General features: G+C 38.3%; 1 long non-coding RNA gene across 1 annotated transcript in view; it reads right to left on the bottom strand.

Annotated features, from left to right (window-relative positions):
• Nucleotides 1-3,060: 3,060 nt before the first annotated feature.
• LOC120555993 overlaps nucleotides 3,061-17,954 on the bottom strand; it is a 176,374-nt gene continuing 161,480 nt past the window's right edge. Inside the window, exon 4 of the long non-coding RNA XR_005638782.1 lies at nucleotides 3,061-3,172. This is a non-coding gene — a long non-coding RNA (uncharacterized LOC120555993). The remainder of the gene's footprint in view (nucleotides 3,173-17,954) is intronic.

Below are 17,954 nucleotides of genomic sequence, written 5' to 3'. Positions count from 1 at the left end.
GTAAGCCATTATAAATCAGCGGCAAACTCCCTGGATGACTATGTCCCATTATGTAACTCAGATAAACCAGTAGATTAAGTCAGTGAATCTTGTGCCTCGTTCAGCACCTTTGGCTTTGAATAATTTTAGAGGCCAGACTGATGTCAGGGCATCTCTCCCAGCTCAAGTCTTTACCTTAAAGCACCTCTCTTTGTATTTCAAATGTTTCTACTTCTCACCCATTTCACCAAATAGGTTCCTAGCAGGCTTACTCATGTGGGCATGTGATTGTTCTTGAGATGATGTTGTTGATGTTGATCTCTACCAGTATCAGTACCAGTACCAGAGGGATTGTGCAATTGACCAAGGGTGCTGATATCATTGCAGAGAGAACAGAGCCAACAAATAAGTATATAAGGTAGCTACCCTATGATGAGAAGAGTGTATTTAGAGCATGAAATGAGGCTCATGCAAGTGTTTTGAAAGTGTGTGTGTGTGTGTGCGTGTGAGAGAGTTTTGTGCGCCAAGCCCTTGATCTTCTCTTCACACTTCAGAGCCACCTCAGAAATCTGCTCACGCCCACCATCTGGTCCTCTATACTGTACTTTGCATAGAAGAACTCATGTTTGTGTCTGACAAATTATACACCAGAGTATATCACTCACACGCAAAGGTGCTTAGAAAATAGACACATGCACACACATGCCGTGAGCACAGGCACCTGCTGCCAAAAATAATTTAGAATAGGTTAGGATGTGGTCCAAATATGAATGAGACAAACACAATAAAGCTCAATAATGTGGAGACGAAAAAACAGGTTATCCTGTTACAGCACAAAGAGGGCAGAGGAAACTCCTCCACAACACAAATGCACTCTTAAACCCCCAGCCCACACACACATCAATTAAATTGCATTATGGAGCACAGGGACAGACCTGAATATTCTGGGATTCTGAACCCGTAAATAGGAAAGGAAATAATATAAATAATACACCTCATGCACATCAGCAGTGGCAGTGAATCATCCCTGAAACAACTGCAGGGGTGAGAAATTTATCATTTAGCCCAAGGCTGGCTGGACAGGAAAGCAGGAGAGACAGATGGACTAGTTTAACCACAGTAAGAGAGGCTGGCCTTCCTCAGAGCGGGAAGAGGAGGGGCACGCAACAAGAGTGTAGAGAGAGATGGAAAAGAAGGCACAGTGTCAAAGACAGAGACAAAGCTCTGGAATAGCTGTCATCCATCTTCAGTATCTCTGCAGACACGAGAGTCTGAGTAGGATTGCTGCGGTGCCAGCCAGAGGGGCAGAAGAAATAAAGTGAGGACAAATGAGACTTACTGTATAATAGTGAAGCAGGTGTATGAGGTTAAAAATGATTCACACCAAAATCAAATACTGTGATGTGGAAGAAGAAATTATTGATGCCGAAGGGATGAGGAGAGGTAATTTAGGCATTTTGTTTTAAAGGCAGAACACAGTTTAAATTGAATATAGACCTGAAGATTAAAAATAATAACAATTGTGTTTATTATTCAACTGCTTATAGGAAAAACTGACCCATTGGTATCGGTTGTTATAGTTGAACGCATTCAGCTTTGTGAAATGTTAGGAGCAGGAAAATTAAGAACAGAGACTGCATGCAGCATGGTCTGAGACTGGAGGCATGTACTACACATCTGTTCATGAATAGGGTAGATGGATGAACACTTGAGTGGCCTGTTTTAAGCCTGCTTCCAAATCCCTCCTTTGTTCTGTCTCATTCAGGCCCTTTAATAACTCCTGACAAGTGGATGGATGAGATATCTGCCCAATCGTATACAAGAGACTTTAGAATGCAGCATTGCTTTTCCGCCATTAGACGCATTTCATCTCCTTTCTAAGCAGATAATGAGAAATTAATGAACAAAATTATAGTGCAGAACATGTAAAAGATTAAGGCGTCCGGTATACTCTCCGTTCCCAAGGGGGTAAGCGAGCATCCACAAAGCGTAGCTCCTATGGAGCCATTTTGTTGCTATCAAGCCATAGCTTTGATTTCTGATTGTGCTAAGAAACTGTAAGAGTTTAGAATTGTTTTAATGAACAAGGGTAACCTTGTTCATTAAAACACCGGATTTCATGAAAAGACACTTGAAATATTTTGATCTTGTTATTCTAACTCATTGCTGCCATCAGACTGTCATTTTGTAGAGGCTAAGAGTTAATTATGTAATTTAGTAGCAGTTCTGAAAGCTATCTTGAATCTTCTCTCATGCTCCATATTACTCTAACATTTCAGAGCAACTATCAACATAATAAATGTCCTGTTCTGCTCTCTTGTGCCTCATTAGCATTATTTGTAACCATCACAATGTGTTTATCATCATTTCTAACATAACTCTATTCAAATCTCCTTTTTTTACAGAGAATAATGTGAATATTTATGTTGGTTAGTCTTTGTTCCATGCTGTCTATGGCCCATTTCTTTTGAAACAGTGACACTGCAAAATACACATGCCAGTAATCACAGCAGAGCAGCATGAATGGTGTCTCTATTGCTCGTAAAATTAGATAAAAAAGATTCCTCCGAAATTCAAACTGATAATTTAGTTTTAATGAAAGTGTGATTAAAATGTCAACTGTCTTCATTTACTGTGAAGACACAGACAAGACAAGATGTGTCTGCTGCTTTGGCAAAAAACTAAGACACTTGCACAGTAAATATCGATACCTTCATGACATTGATGACGTTACATTTATACAAGATGCACTGGCTTAATTATTTAAGATTGTGAAGAAGCTCCATTACATTTTTGTCCTGGGGAGCAGAATGTCTTGCACCTCAGGGCCGGACTGGAGCTCCCTCCAGCAAGCAGCCATCCATGAAATGAGGAAATCTATAATGCATTTAATTCTGCTCTCTGTAGATCAAGGCTCTGTCTCCCAATGGCCTTGCAGGGACTACAAACACTGCATCAACCTTCTTCCAACCCTACTGCAATATCCAGACATATAGTGGCTGTTACTCACAGTGTCCACCGTCATGTTTCTCTCTCTCTCTCTCTCTCTCTCTCTCTCACTCACACTCACACACACACACTTTCAACACACTTGCATGACCCTCATTTCCTGCTCTAAATACACTCACCAAAGCCTATAATCCCATCTGAGATGCAACAGGTTACTGTATCACTGACAGAAAGTGATGAGCTCCTGAAAGAAAAGAGAAGAGATGGCATGTATGAGAGCATAACAGCTGTATGGTCATTTGGTTTATATAATGCATAGGCTTTATATACATATGAACCTCAGATGACTTTACCTTGGCATTCGCTGGTTCACACAAAACTGCAAATTTGCATGTCAATTTTGCATGTCAACATTCGCAAAGAAAGAGGTTCACACATCTGCTATTCATATATACACTATTGGGGCTTCAGCAGTTTCTTACTGTGTTATCCTAGCCCATATTCTCTAATGAAGAATACTACTCTTGTTATCAATGTAGTAGTTTGGGTAAAACCCAGATGGTTAGGTCATACTTTTTGTTGTAGTGCTACAGTAGAGCGGACTGTTGACAATAATAGACAAAGTGAGTGTGAGATGACCCATTGATATTCAGTCAGAGCTTGCATAGCAGAGACATAGGCTGGAGCCGCTGTAGAAAAGGTTGGCTACCTGTGGGTAAGCATGCTCTGACACAGGAGCTGCTGTCATTGAACTATGCATGTTACTCTGTGTGCACTGGAGTTCATTTAAATATCCTATTACGAAACGTTTTGAAATATCAAGGAGAATAACATTAAGAAAACACTACTGTGACTATAAACTCTTAAAAAAAAGAATGTTGACTGTATTTGTGCACAAAAGATTGGCCTTGGTTCGACTGAGTAACAGCACTTTGAAGGCAGGGGAACTCTTCTGCAGCCAACCACTAGAGGTCAACAGAGGGATCATCACTTTCATTTTAGCATCAGAAGGAAGGGACAATCAGGTGTTATTATGGAACCCACGCAGACACCACACATAAACCGGGATTCTCCTCACTTAACTTAACTACTTCCTTTTTTACCATACACTTTTCTTTTTTGTGGAAGTCAATATAAATGTGTTATAGCCAAGAGATCTAAGGTACATATTGGCTGCAATATCCAAGTTTGAATCTGACTAGGGACCTTTGTCCAGTGTCATACCCTACCCTCTCTTTCTCTCAATATTTCCTGTCACTCAAGATCAAGATTCACTTTATTGTCCCACATTGTAAGGTGGATATACCATGCTGCATCCATAAAACACATTCCACATTCATTAAGAGAAGGGTAAAACAGCTACAGTCAATAAGAAACACATCCAAGAAAATAATAATAAAACATACACTGATGCTTAACATTTTTTTTCTAAACCTATAAAAAGCACTGCCACTGGAAAACTGTCAATCATCAATAAATAAGTAAAAACTAGAATTACCGCATTGCGGTTGTATGCCTCTGCCAACCAGTGCAGTTGTTGCAGTTTACATTCATGTCTGTCTAGACTTAATGAAGACTTTGAAGGAATTAAATAAAAGGTATTATGTGTATTTGTTGGCGAACCATGGATGCTTCGCACACATCTTCAACCTGGCAGCAGAGAAGATCTATACAATCACCACAAATTAGTGTCACCAATGTCTCCCCTTCTGTTCTGAAGTCATGGTGATGAATAAAGGCCAGAAAAGTGTTATAGCAGAACATTATGATGTCACAGTAAAGCTGACATTTGACAATTTGGGTATTAAATGTCATCACTTAATCATTTTATCCTATTAGACATGGCAACACAATGAAAATTGACCTTTGACCTTCAAAATCGAATCAGTTTATACTTAAGTCCAAGTGGAAGTTTGTGCCAAATTTGAAGAGATTCCCTCCAGGCGTCCCAAGAACGGGATGAACGGACGGACAGTGTACAGGCGGACGGACGGACGGAGGGAAGGACGGACACACGGACAGACGGACAAACCTAAAACATAATGCATCTGGCCACTGCTGTCACCAGTGCAGAATAATAATAAAGTTATGTTGGTTTCCGTCTATCTCCTGACAACTATCTGATAAAGGCAACATGCCAACGAGTGGAAGCCTCCTATAGTGTACTGTACCTGTAGTTCACAATGTCACAACTTTCCTGAATTGACCCTGCATTTAGTAAGGTTTCCAACATTTGATGCTTAGCAAATTCTATAAAATTATGTTTTGCTGCCATTTACTCATTTCCTGTAATAGTAAATCACATACAGTATAATACAACTATTTGGAGTGAACTATGTCATGGCTCAGTATCGATATTTCAAATACATTAAAAATGGCTTTAAATAATTGCTCTGTTTAATCAGGTCTATGACAGAGAGGTTTAGGTGTGGTGATGTAAAACAACAAAGTGATTTCCTTAAGTCACCTTAGACAACAATGGTGACTTGGCAGTTCTTTTCAAGCATTGACTGTGGGACAGATTTCTATTTAAAGTGCAGATGTCTTTTGACACAAAAGACAAATATTATTTTGGTGGGGTTGTGACATGTCTTGTGACATATTGCTGTAAGTTTTTTTTCCTCAGTGTTGGTCCTTTAGTCCAGCCAAGCATTTATTCTAGGCCTACAAAAATCTAAACATGGTGTATCAGCATACTCCTCTACGGTGTCGGGTGCTCCATCAGCAATGAGTTTTTTAAATGGTAAAAGACACTATTACATTTCAATTTCTTGTGAAATGGTACATAGGGTATGACATTTATGGTGATAGTACAATACAATTTATATGCCAGAAGAGGGCACTGTTGACTGATGACTACTGGTACTCATCTAAGGGACTGTTTTAGCACTGATATGAACAAGTAAATAGGCTACAGACGCGTGGTCATGTGTGCGTATGTCTATGCTTGTGAAATGTATTCTGTCTCTTTGTTTATAAGTAATTTTACTGGATGTGTGAGTATGTGTGCATCTCCTTGTGTGTATTTTCTTGCAGGCACATACGCAGTATGCGTTTACACGTGTGTCTGGCATAGGCAGACGGGTTAACCCCAGGAATGTAGTAGCCTATAGAGCAGGAGGAAATTATTATACCACACGGTGCCACTGCTGCTGCTGGGCAGCTTTGCTCCTCCCTCCCCCCAGCGTACATACGGCTGTGTTGGCTAAATAACTTACACTGAGATTTTCATGATTATATCATGGCCAATGTGGTAAAATAAGATAAATAGATTAGGAAAGTAGCCCCACAAATAAAAAAGGGTTTGCTCATTGGCTCAGAAAGCAGTGAAAAGGGTAGCAAACATATACTGTGTTGTTAGTGATAATTAGTGCCTAGTGACAAGCGTCCAGCTGCAGTAGGAGGGAATATGGCACATATTTAGTCCTTTAAATCCCTGCTTCATAGTTATACAATAGCCCACACTGGGTTCTCAGCAGTATTTAATATAAACTACTTTAGTTAGGAATTGTATTCAGGTTTGAAAAGGTATTTTTTCTAATGGAGATTAGAGAGAAAATGACTGCAATAATAAATGGTGTTTTCAATAGTGCCCGATTTGAAAGTGGACTGTTGTAAATTGTTCTGTCTGTGTGTGTCTTTGTACTCTGGCTGGTCATTAATCTGAACTATCAGGACTGATAAGATGTTTCTAAAGAAAGAGAGACAACTAAAAGATCACCCTCAGACTGATAGGTGTGTTGTGTGTGAGAGAAAGAGAGAAAGAGAAATAGAGTGTGTAAGGCCATAGCACTTGAAAAGACCTTGAGTTTGATGATGGTCTTACTGCTGTCCTTGTAAATTGTAAAGGAAGCTCATAATAGACTTCTTATCTGAGCTGAGGAGACAATGAAGCCTGTGAAGAGAGAGGCCCAAATAAAAGGAACAGGTCTATGAGGTGGACAGATGGTGAAGACTATTCCATACCTGTTCAAACAAGAGCCATTAGGTTTTGGCAGGGAGAAGAGAAAGCTGCAGATGAGATTCAATACCAGGTGCAGAGAGATGCAGAGCTCACTTTCATAAATTTGAACCTGCACCTTTTTTTCATTTTCTAATTAAATCTGGTAAAAAAGAAAATAGTCTAGTTTTAGTTTGGTTGAGTTACAAGCTACAAATGTTTTGCTTGCCAGTGCACTCTTTCAATAAAATCCTAATCATCATCCTAGGTAATTCTTACTCTGAGGAAGTCATGTCTTCAGTGATATTCCATTTATATGTAAAACTGTGTGTGTCTAAAAATAAAAACAGAGGAGCAAAAAATATCTGTAATTTTACTTGTATGTGTCAATGCAAGTGAAACAATAAATATGTTGAAAGTGTTGATGGAATTTGAGTGTAATTTGAAGGACTTTGTAAAGTGACACACTGTGGCAAAAAAAACACTTAATTAACCTTCAATAAAGAAATTCATATTTTCTTTAGAGCAAATCAGTATGAGAGTCATCGCCTTATTCATTTTGCATGCCACTTAGTGATTGGTGGGACTGATAAATTGAAAACACCAAGTTTAGTCAGATTATCTCAAATGGCAGTGGGTAATGTGAAACTAGGGCACTCAGCAAGCACAGTGTCGCACATCCTGCCATTCAGCTGACTCAGATATGTCACATTTACGTGTTAAGAAACAGTTCTTCCCTCCGCTTTGTATTTTGCCAACACTGCATTTTCCCTAACTTCAAAAGTTTTTCATATCAACATGCTCTGGGATGAATTGGGTAGAAAAAGAGGCTTTGTGGAAATACTCCCTATTTCTAAATTACTCACAATGACATGTCATGTGACTACTTTAAATAGTCAAATAATAATACAGTTTTTGCCGATTGCTTACACACTGAAATCAAAAGTATTACACAATTATCAAAACCTTACACTCAAAGAGCAAAACGTTGGCCCAGATGTGCACCACTATAAGCACAATGTCAGCCTCACACTTTTTGCAAAATACACACAGTGATTTTAAAAACACTAAACACACTTGTATACATTATACACAGAAGTATGTTATGATGTCACTTCCTTGCAATTTCACTGGTCAAATGACCACACCTATGAGCCAATCTGTGAAACACAGCCATCAGGTGCGCAAACACATGATTGCTTACAGTAATACAGTTTTTTCCAACTGCTTACACACAAAATCTTTTCATGTCACACGATTTTTGAAACCTCTCACTCAAAGTGCAAAACTACACAGCAAATCTCCAAAACCATAAGCTATTTCTCAGCCTTTCACTCAGTTTTCAATTGCATAAAACACTTTTTTCAAAACATTAAACACAATTCTCTACCTAAGACACAAAAATCTAACAAGAAGTGACTTGCTATCCATTTCTAAACACAACCAATCAAAATGCTACACTTATGGATGCCAACAATAGACAGAGAGCAAGAGGAGGAGGAGGGAGAGACAGGGGATAACAACGAGGAGGAGGAGGAGGGAAGAAGAGTAAGAAGGAGAGCCATTTCTGATGAGATCAGGGAGAGAAGCCCATCTTGAGTAGCTTTACAGTGGCGTCCATACTGCATGCAACTATCTAATGACTATTTCAGCATTACAAATCAATCAAAGTGCATACAATTCTGTCCCCCCCCCCCCCACACACAAGCACGCACAAACACTCACAACACACACACACACACACACACACACACACACACACACACACACACACACACACACACACACACACACACACACACACACACATATTCTTTATTCTAAAATGATACCTTTGGTTTACATATGTTTATACTTTTTTTTTCTTGTTTCATGCTACTGTATACAACACTGGGCTACTCTTACAGACGTAATGTTTTGCCCAATACATATTTTCTGTTTTACTGTAACATTTCATTGTTTTTTACAGTGCACTTTTCAACCACTTTCAGCAGACTACTTTCTCTCTAGAACATTGTAGATATAAGCCTATGAAAGACAAAAGAGCTTTAGATTTAGAACAACAGTGTGTACATGGTATATCCAAAAATTTACTATTATGAAAAAAGTGTTTACCATTTGATGCAAATGCTTCATTTTGAGATGTGATAATGGTATTTTGAATGCAGTGTTTCATTTTGAAGGAGATGTGAGGCATTTTGCATTTTGTGTGTGCAGTTTTGGGAATTGTGAGTAGAGTTTTGAAAAAAGGAGACATAGTTTTGAAAACGTGTGTAAGCAGTTGGAAAAAACTGTAATACTCTATTCTGGGTTGACCTTTCCCTCTACAATTATTGTAACCAGAATGTGTCTCTTTACGATCACTAGGGGGCAGTAGAGGCCAAGAAAAAAAAAAGCTCAACTACAAATGACTGGAAGTGCCATTTTAGGGTTTGCCAATAATTCTTATACCTGTTAAAAAAAAAGTAGAGTTTTTCTAAATCAACCAAAGATGGAGGGAAAAAAAACAGTGACCACAAACAGAAATATGCAGGCTGTGTGAGAGAGAAGTTCAGCAGCCTAGTCAGCTTTGTTTTTATTTCCACCTCGTGTGGATTGAATGGCTCTGTTATGATTGTCTGTAATGAATTCTGCCAGTGATATATATGAGGGACAGATTCAGCTGCCCCAGACTATTCTCCACTTGGCCTAATATTGTGTCTCTCCTCTAAAGGGCTGCTGTCAGAGATGTTCTTGAGTGTATATATATGTATATATATATATATATATATATATATATATATATATATATATAATATGTATGTATGCACACATGAAAGAGTTTCTGCATGTGTGTTTGACAATGTGTGTGACTTGACTCCAGATGGACATGTTAACAAGAGCAAGCATTGCCCTCTCAGAGACTGGCAGCCATTTGTTTCTGTGATTAGACTCTGCTGTTATGTGATTCCTTCCATAATCACCTCATAAACCCCTCCCGCCCTCACAAGTCACCCTTCCTCTGGCTCTCCCTCCTCCTCTCTCCTTCCCCCTTTGGTCCCTGCATCTCTTTTTTCTTTTCCCCTATCGGCATCCACTTGCCTCTTGTCTCTTAATGTAGTGCATCCTCTCAACCTCCCGCCCCCAGTATGTAATGTGGATGCACCTGGCCTATAAGAATGAGCAATGAGTGAGAGGAAACTGTGGAGCGTGTAGTGGCTCAGGGCACACGGTAGCCATTATGGGGCTAAAGCACCGCCAGCGTGCTTGATGAGGGGGAACAGCGGAGACTCGCCTTGGGACACTCCATTAAACTCCCCCTCTTTGTCTTTCTGTCTCATACGAACACACACAGAAACACACATGCAATCCCAAATGGGTCTCCGGTGTGTTCCTGTACATAACTAAAAGTCACGTCTTTCCTCTGGTTCTTTAGAATGACCCATCACCTGGACAATGGTATCAGCAGCACCAACTTCTTCGCCATACCAGCATTGCTCCATCCTTGCAGCTTTTTTCTAACTCCCCTTTGCTTTCTCATAAGCACCTCCCAAGAGGCAATATATTTAAAACCTTTCTAATATGCAACATGGGAAGAAACAGCCTTTAGGTATTTGAAGTTATTGAGGATTAAATCTAACAGAACTGCCAAGTCTGTATTTCAAAGACTGAAATAAACACGAAAAAAACAAATTTAGAAGGACTTTCGCAGTGTATGGCACTAAACTATACTCAGACGAAAGACAAAAATCAAAATCAATTGAGCTTCTGAGAAAGACTCGGAGGATCACCTTTCATAGCTATGGATATTGATCATGAATGATGCTTGTTTGCAAACAGTAAAAGCCAGAACTGCTTAATGCGGCTCCCTCATTACACTGACAATATCATTTTTCAGCAGCGAGTTGGACGTGTTTCCCAAAATATGTCTAAATGAGAAATGTGCCATGAAAATATCCATCTCAGACACGTTCCTTGCAACTTAAAATGACCGGGTGGGGCTATCTCTCTCCATGTGTTGTTATTCTGTCTGGAGTAATTAACATGCTAATAGGTTAATAAAAGTCTTCCGGTCCTGCGTTGCCTTTGGAGTTGAAATATGACAAAGCACTTTTTAATGAGGATGTGCTAGTGTTATTGCTTTTTATTGGACCCATCTTTCATTGTAAAACCTTTATTGAAAAACTTTTGCAGAGGATTTCTATATCTCTTTCTGAGTAAAATAATTGAGTTCGACCAAAGAGTAATCATAGATTTAAATTATACTTTGAGGCAGAACCTTCATAAAGATAGCGAGGCAGCATCTTTACCACAGGTTCTCAATACGGAATTGGAGGGTGGGGGTTTGGCTGTAGGCTACTGCAGTGTAATTTATTATTCATTTTTTAATCACTTAAAACTCAATTTAACGCCAAGAGACCTAAAGCTTCATTAATTCATTTTTGGGGGAAACTCAGACAAACACAGCCCTGCTATACCATTGATTTTTCTAGTTATTATGTCTAACCAAATAATTATATATATACAGTGCTTAGCATAAGTGAATACACCCATGTTTAAGTTGACTAAAAAGAGGAATAAAAAAATCATCTTTTGGAAATTGATATTAATGCCTTAATTAAAATAAATGAGGAAAAATCCTTTAAGGACACCAATTTTCTTTTATTTTAAGGAAAAACATTTATTTATTTACGATACAGGTTGGATTTTTCCTTATTTTTTTTAATTAAGGCATTAAGATCAATTTCCAAAAGATGATTTTGTATTCCTCTTTTTAGTCAACTTAAACATGGGTGTATTCATTTATGCTAAGTATATATATATATATATATATATATATATATATATATATATATATATATATATATATATATATATATATATATATATATATGTATATCAAACAAAGTAGAATTTAAGAACACAGTTCTGGATTGTTCTGGCCCAATTTAAACCCTCTCCCTGACCATAACCCTGGAGGGATCCATAATTTTAACTATCAGCATTGCAACCAGTCATATTAGGAGGCAATTTGGCCTAGTGTGCTCTGATTAACACAATCATATGCAGTTAACACAGTCATCGTTTTGTTTTAATGTAAACTCAACTCCTTGCATATCTCCTGGCGTTTGCGTTTTAATTAAATGAAATGAAATGTGCTTTGCATACTGTATATTGTCTACATCTATGTGTTGTCTGCCTCGTTGATGTTTTTCCTACTGCTAGTTCTATAAGAAGTGTTATGTTATGTTACATGTTATCTAACTAATATAGCCTAATAAGGCTTGTCGCAACTACTGCTGTCATGTGCATTCTGTAGCTCTTTTATTTATTGTCATTTTTGTTCAGTTGTTTGAGTTTTTTTTCTTTGTGGTTAATTCTAGGAAGGCTGTTATATATGTGGATGGTGTGATGTTGTACCACTAGTGTATACATTGGCATAATGCACTTTATTCTGTAACCTAAAGGTGCTTGAATTTAATAATTTTATCATATAACATCATTTTTTAAACTTAGGTAGCATTTCTTTAAAGTAACAGTACTTCTACTTGTGAGAAATATTCTAATACTCTTTCCATTCGTGGCTACATGCTGCACAGACTTCCAGAGTACACATTTTCATTGAGTTTGGCTGTAATACTAACCCTTTCACATTACACAGAGCCATTTGATTCAATGTAAATATGAGAATTTTTTTTACTGAAGCTTGAATTTTTTTGCCATCAAAATGATCAGGAAGGAACTGCTACTTATTTATTGATTTATTGACTGGTTATTTGAGCAACACCAGTCACTAAAAGCATTTAAGTGTAAAAAACAGGTCTCGGTCCCCACTGGCAGAGTACATTACAGATGAGGTAGAAGTACAGCCCAAACACTTGTCAGCTCTCATGAGGAATCACCTGCACGCACTGTAAGCAGAGTTTACAGCTATTTTTCATCTGCAAAGGACTCAACGACATGAAAATAATGACTATCTGATCAAATTGCCTCCTATACACTGTCTTTCACAGTGTCATGCAAAGACAAACTACTGAAGCTAAGAATAAAAATGGGGGATTAAAGATTTATTTCACATCCCATTATGTTGCATTCTTCTGGATAAAGTGACTGCAGATTCAGAATACCCTGAACTACCAGCCATATATTGTGTGCCAAAATAAGGCTCCACCCCTACTAGATGTTACAAAAACTCTATAACTTATAATTCAAAAATCACATAAAGCTTTACTGACTGTAACAGACAACACAAAACATTGGCCCTGCACCCACAGACCATTATAAGACAACTTCACAAAGGGATTTTATGTTTGCTTTCATCACTGATGTCAAACACACTATGTATTTTTCATATTCTGTGTGTACTTGTGTACTGGCTTTGATATTTAAAAAAAAAAAAAGTATGCTGTTACAGCATACAGAGGTTCCAGTGAGGAAACAAAAAAGAGAATGATCTCCTTCCTGCAAATGCAAATTGAATTGACTCATATTCAAATGCATATCTGTAAACAACAAAACAGATGATTCTTGAAAGCAGAAAAAAAATCTCAATTCAATATGCTGGACAGCTCACATTTCTCCTGAGTTGACATCCTCAATATGATACTCATACATCTGTGTTCCTAACAGCATTTGGCATGCAGAAATTACTTTTCATAAAAATCTGTGAGGTCTGTGTGGACTAGAAAGTAATATATCTAGAACAAAAATAGCCAACTGCGCAGAAAAATGTGCTGTGCCTTTGTGCTGTTAATCATCATCGGATGGGCTAATTGATTTACTGTTGGAACAGGGTGTGTGTGTGTGTGTGTGTGTGTGTGTGTGTGTGTGTGTACATATGAGCTTATATTCATGTGCTTACTTTGGGGCTGTGCACTAATTGTGTGTGATAAGGAGATATACTTGTGTTCTGGGAAGGCTGGGAGAATGTAGAGGACATCAGAGGACATCAGTGTGTTTTTGCAGGCCTTATCATCACACTATGTTTCATTTGAAGCGAACAGTGCAGTAACAAATTTGCCACCATCTACCAACACAAGCCGTTTCCCTTATCATAAATAATAAAAAAAAGCGAGCTGATTGCAGATAAACCAGTCTACTTTAAGTTAGGTATAAACCGAGTTGTACAACACATGAGAAATATGTGTACCATAACAGGCCAAAAGCTAAGTGTTCTTCCTTTGACACTTGCTGAACTTTATGTAAAATGATTACGCCGCAGAGAAAACGCATGATGCCATATCTGACCATAGCTCGGCAATAAAACCAGAAGAAAGAGCAGGTACTATCTCAGTTCCTCCTCCCTCTCTTACACGCTCGCCAACGTTCCTTTCTATTCACATCTAAATAATTCTCTATCATGAGTCCACCTGTGAGGATGGGTTGCTTTGGGAGCGCCCAGCTTGACTCAGAGTTTCTCCACTCATGAAATATTAACTCCAGGTTAAGAGCAGCAGAACCGTTGATCCTGACCATGGCTTTGAGAGTGCAGCATTTAAAGCAGCTCTGCTAAAAAAGCATGACATGACAGGCATGTTAGCAAGGTTCCACATAAAAGGATACAGTGGAATTTGCATCGTAAAGCACTGCTAGTAGCTCTCTTCCAAATAAAGGGGAGTGAATCTGTGTTTGGCATATCAAACTGACAGCTCTAGGTGAGACACGCAAATTCCTGGACTCTGTGTGTGTTGTAGAGAACAGGGCCAGAGAGGTGCCCCCCTTAGCATCTGCTGGCTCAACAGCCATTCAGGCCTCTAATGAGGGTCTCCGCCACAGAACTCTCTTCACACCCCTGTTAAAGACACAACACTGGTGAAATGGCTGAAATGGGGAAATGGCTGGTTGCTGTATTGTTTCTACTGTGACATTGTCTTTGATGTTGTGTGTGTGTGTATGTTTGTGTGTGTGTGTGTGTGTGTGTGAGAAAGAAGGGAAAAGAATTCATTGTTAAAGTTGTGATTACAACCGACTGATCGTGTGGGTACTCTGTGATGTAAGACAGGACAACCCGTTTGTATTTGAGGCTTGCCAGGCTAATTGGGATTGTGCATGACAGCCTAAAGGGCTTGTCATACCATTTGTTTGTATTGTTCTTTGTTCGTTTCAAAAGACCTGAGTGTGACCTGTGTTTCCTTTTTGCTTGTGAAGCTACCTCACTTTATTTGGCAGTTCCTATTCCTTCACTATGACCTGTAAATTCCCATGACTAGTACTAAATGTGTGGGCAGTACGAATAGTAGAACGTGTATATGTGTGAGATGATAAAGAGTGCAATGCATAAAGTTAAGAGAAGCCTCTTTGGGCTACTTATTCTAAAACACTCTGAGGGTCTGCCCTTTTGGCAACAAATATAGTAATTTCAAATCATTTGCATTGTTCAAGCTGTTTCCCACATGTTTGTATTGTCAAAAATAATCAAAAACTTTTGTTTTCTGCAGTGCTCCATTTCAAATGTTTTTCCTTGATATGCACCCACACACGACTTGTAAATTACACATGACATTGAGTGTTTAAATTCAATAATAAGCACATTAGGCCCCCAGGTTTAATAAGTTCCTTTGGAAATACCCTTTAAAGGATTTTTCTTTTTTGACACAGCTACTCATGAGTGGTGGAGCAAACTTGCATCACCACAGTGACCACAGGGCCTATATTCCTCAGTTGGAATAAAAGTCACCATAGCATGTTCCGCATCTTCTTGTCTCATTAGCCGAGCATTCAATGCAGGTTCATTATTGTAATGCTGTTTATCTGTTCTCAGTACTGCTTAATTTCATAGTCATGAAATTAACGAGCACACACATTAAGCAAATGTGTTCAAAATGCTGCAATTACTAAAATACATACAACGTACACAACGTAAAAAGAAATCTACTCCAAATTCAGAGATTCTGCCAATACCAAAACACAGGCAAATAAACATTCACTATTGACATATTTATATTTGAACAATACAATTGTGATTCTTGACTTAACTTGATTTAATAGACATAAAATAGCTGGATTAAAGCATATTTCCTGTATGCTGATACAATCTGTTATCATCCTCTGTGGCTAATTGCCATGGTGACTTAAAAGGATGTCAGCCTTAGTTCCTCCTGCTCATCCGCAGGATCCGTTTGTCAACAACACGCTCACTTCCATTGTCGCCTATGTATTTGTGTTGTAGCTTTTGTATTTGTGTTGTAGCTTTTGCGTTTGTGTTGTAGCTTTTGCGGTTGTGTTGTAGCTTTTGTGTTGTAGCTTTTGCGTTTGTGTTGTGGCTTTTGCGTTTGTGTTGTAGCTTTTGTGTTGTAGCTTTTGCGTTTGTGTTGTGGCTTTTGCGTTTGTGTTGTCGCCTTATGTATTTGTGTTGTAGCTTTTGCGTTTGTGTTGTAGCTTTTGTGGTTGTGTTGTGGCTTTTGTGTTTGTGTTGTGGCTTTTGTATTTGTGTTGTAGCTTTTGCGTTTGTGTTGTAGCTTTTGCGGTTGTGTTGTCGCCTATGTATTTGTGTTGTAGCTTTTGCGTTTGTGTTGTAGCTTTTGTGGTTGTGTTGTGGCTTTTGTGTTTGTGTTGTAGCTTTTGCGTTTGTGTTGTCGTATTTGTGTTGTGGCTCGTTTGTGTTGTAGCTTTTGTGGTTGTGTTGTAGCTTTGTGGTTGTGTTGTAGCTTTGTGTTTGTGTTGTGGCTTTTGTGTTTGTGTTGTAGCTTTTGCGTTTGTGTTGTAGCTTTTGTGGTTGTGTTGTAGCTTTTGTGTTTGTGTTGTAGCTTTTGTGTTTGTGTTGTGGCTTTTGTATTTGTGTTGTAGCTTTTGCGTTTGTGTTGTAGCTTTTGCGTTTGTGTTGTAGCTTTTGTGTTGTAGCTTTTGTGTTTGTGTTTAAGCTTTGGTGTTTGTGTTGTGGCTTTTGTATTTGTGTTGAACCGTCTCGGCCACCGTAGTATTCCATCTAAAGACAATCACACCCACTGTTTTAGTATATTCAAACACAGACACTCATATTACTGAGGGCTATCAGCCAAATGTGGCTAAAAGTGGTGTATTGTGTTTTTCTTCCCAATCTAAACCATCTGGTAATTGTAAAGACTGCAGCTGGAACCAGAGCAGAGTGGCTGGTACAGAACTTACAACTTTGTGCATTAGAACTGGTCAAACACACCAGGGTGTAGATGTGAGTTGCAGCCTGCTGGATAAATAATGACTGCCAGCTAGTCTTAGATAGGAAACAGTAATTTTTGTGGCAGTTAAAGTCTTAGCTGCAGAAGCAGAATAGGTTAGGGTCATATGGCTCTAATTTCACCCTTTTTAGTCAAACTCCAGGAATCAGGACCAAACCTAGATGGAAAACTTTCTGTAAAGAAAGGGATCTTAAGAGTCAGAGGTGAAATAGTTTGGAGACCTTTAATAGAATCAGCAGATGTTGTCCATTTTCCTACAGTAATTTCCTACGGTTGTAATTTGCTTTACTTGTGTAGTCTATTCATTTAGCACAGCCATTTCTACTGCATTTACAACCTTATCTTACGGCAGCATTAATAGACTGGAAAATTAACTCTCCATGTGAGATGGCATTTGAATGTACAGTATGCGTGGTGTAGGATCTATCATATCAATTACATTATTATTATTATTATTATTATTATGGTGGTAGATAGTAGTATGGTATTGGGTGTCACAGTAGACCTTTGAATTTATCTATATTTTAAATAATTCCCCTATCAATGCTTATCCTGCAGTAATGTGTGTGTAGAGTTTAGTCTTTTATGTCTGGGTTTAGAAGTTTATTGAAATGTATCGTTTTGAATTTAAATAATCTGATAAATATCAGCAATTAACAAATCAAATCAAAATCAAATCAACAATGTAAAAAACAGGGTGAAACATATAATTTGAAATGCATACGAACAGAAAACTCAGGTATTTTTATGTGAAAAAAGGATTAGTTTCAATTATGTGACAACTACACATTAGTTAAAATGCATTTTATTTAGGTCCACATTGGGTGTTTAAAACAGGTCGAGAAAACAAACTTGCATTTCAACTTACAATCTGATATGAAGATTCCTAAAAGCTAACCTTTTTACTTACACACAAACTTACCCACTTTCCAGTAGATTAAATCATAAACTGG

This window comes from Perca fluviatilis, chromosome 3 (genome assembly GCF_010015445.1).
Source record: "Perca fluviatilis chromosome 3, GENO_Pfluv_1.0, whole genome shotgun sequence".
Taxonomy (NCBI): domain Eukaryota; kingdom Metazoa; phylum Chordata; class Actinopteri; order Perciformes; family Percidae; genus Perca; species Perca fluviatilis.
The sequence above is the reverse complement of the archived record's forward strand: the minus strand, read 5'-3'. Positions and strand labels throughout refer to the sequence as shown.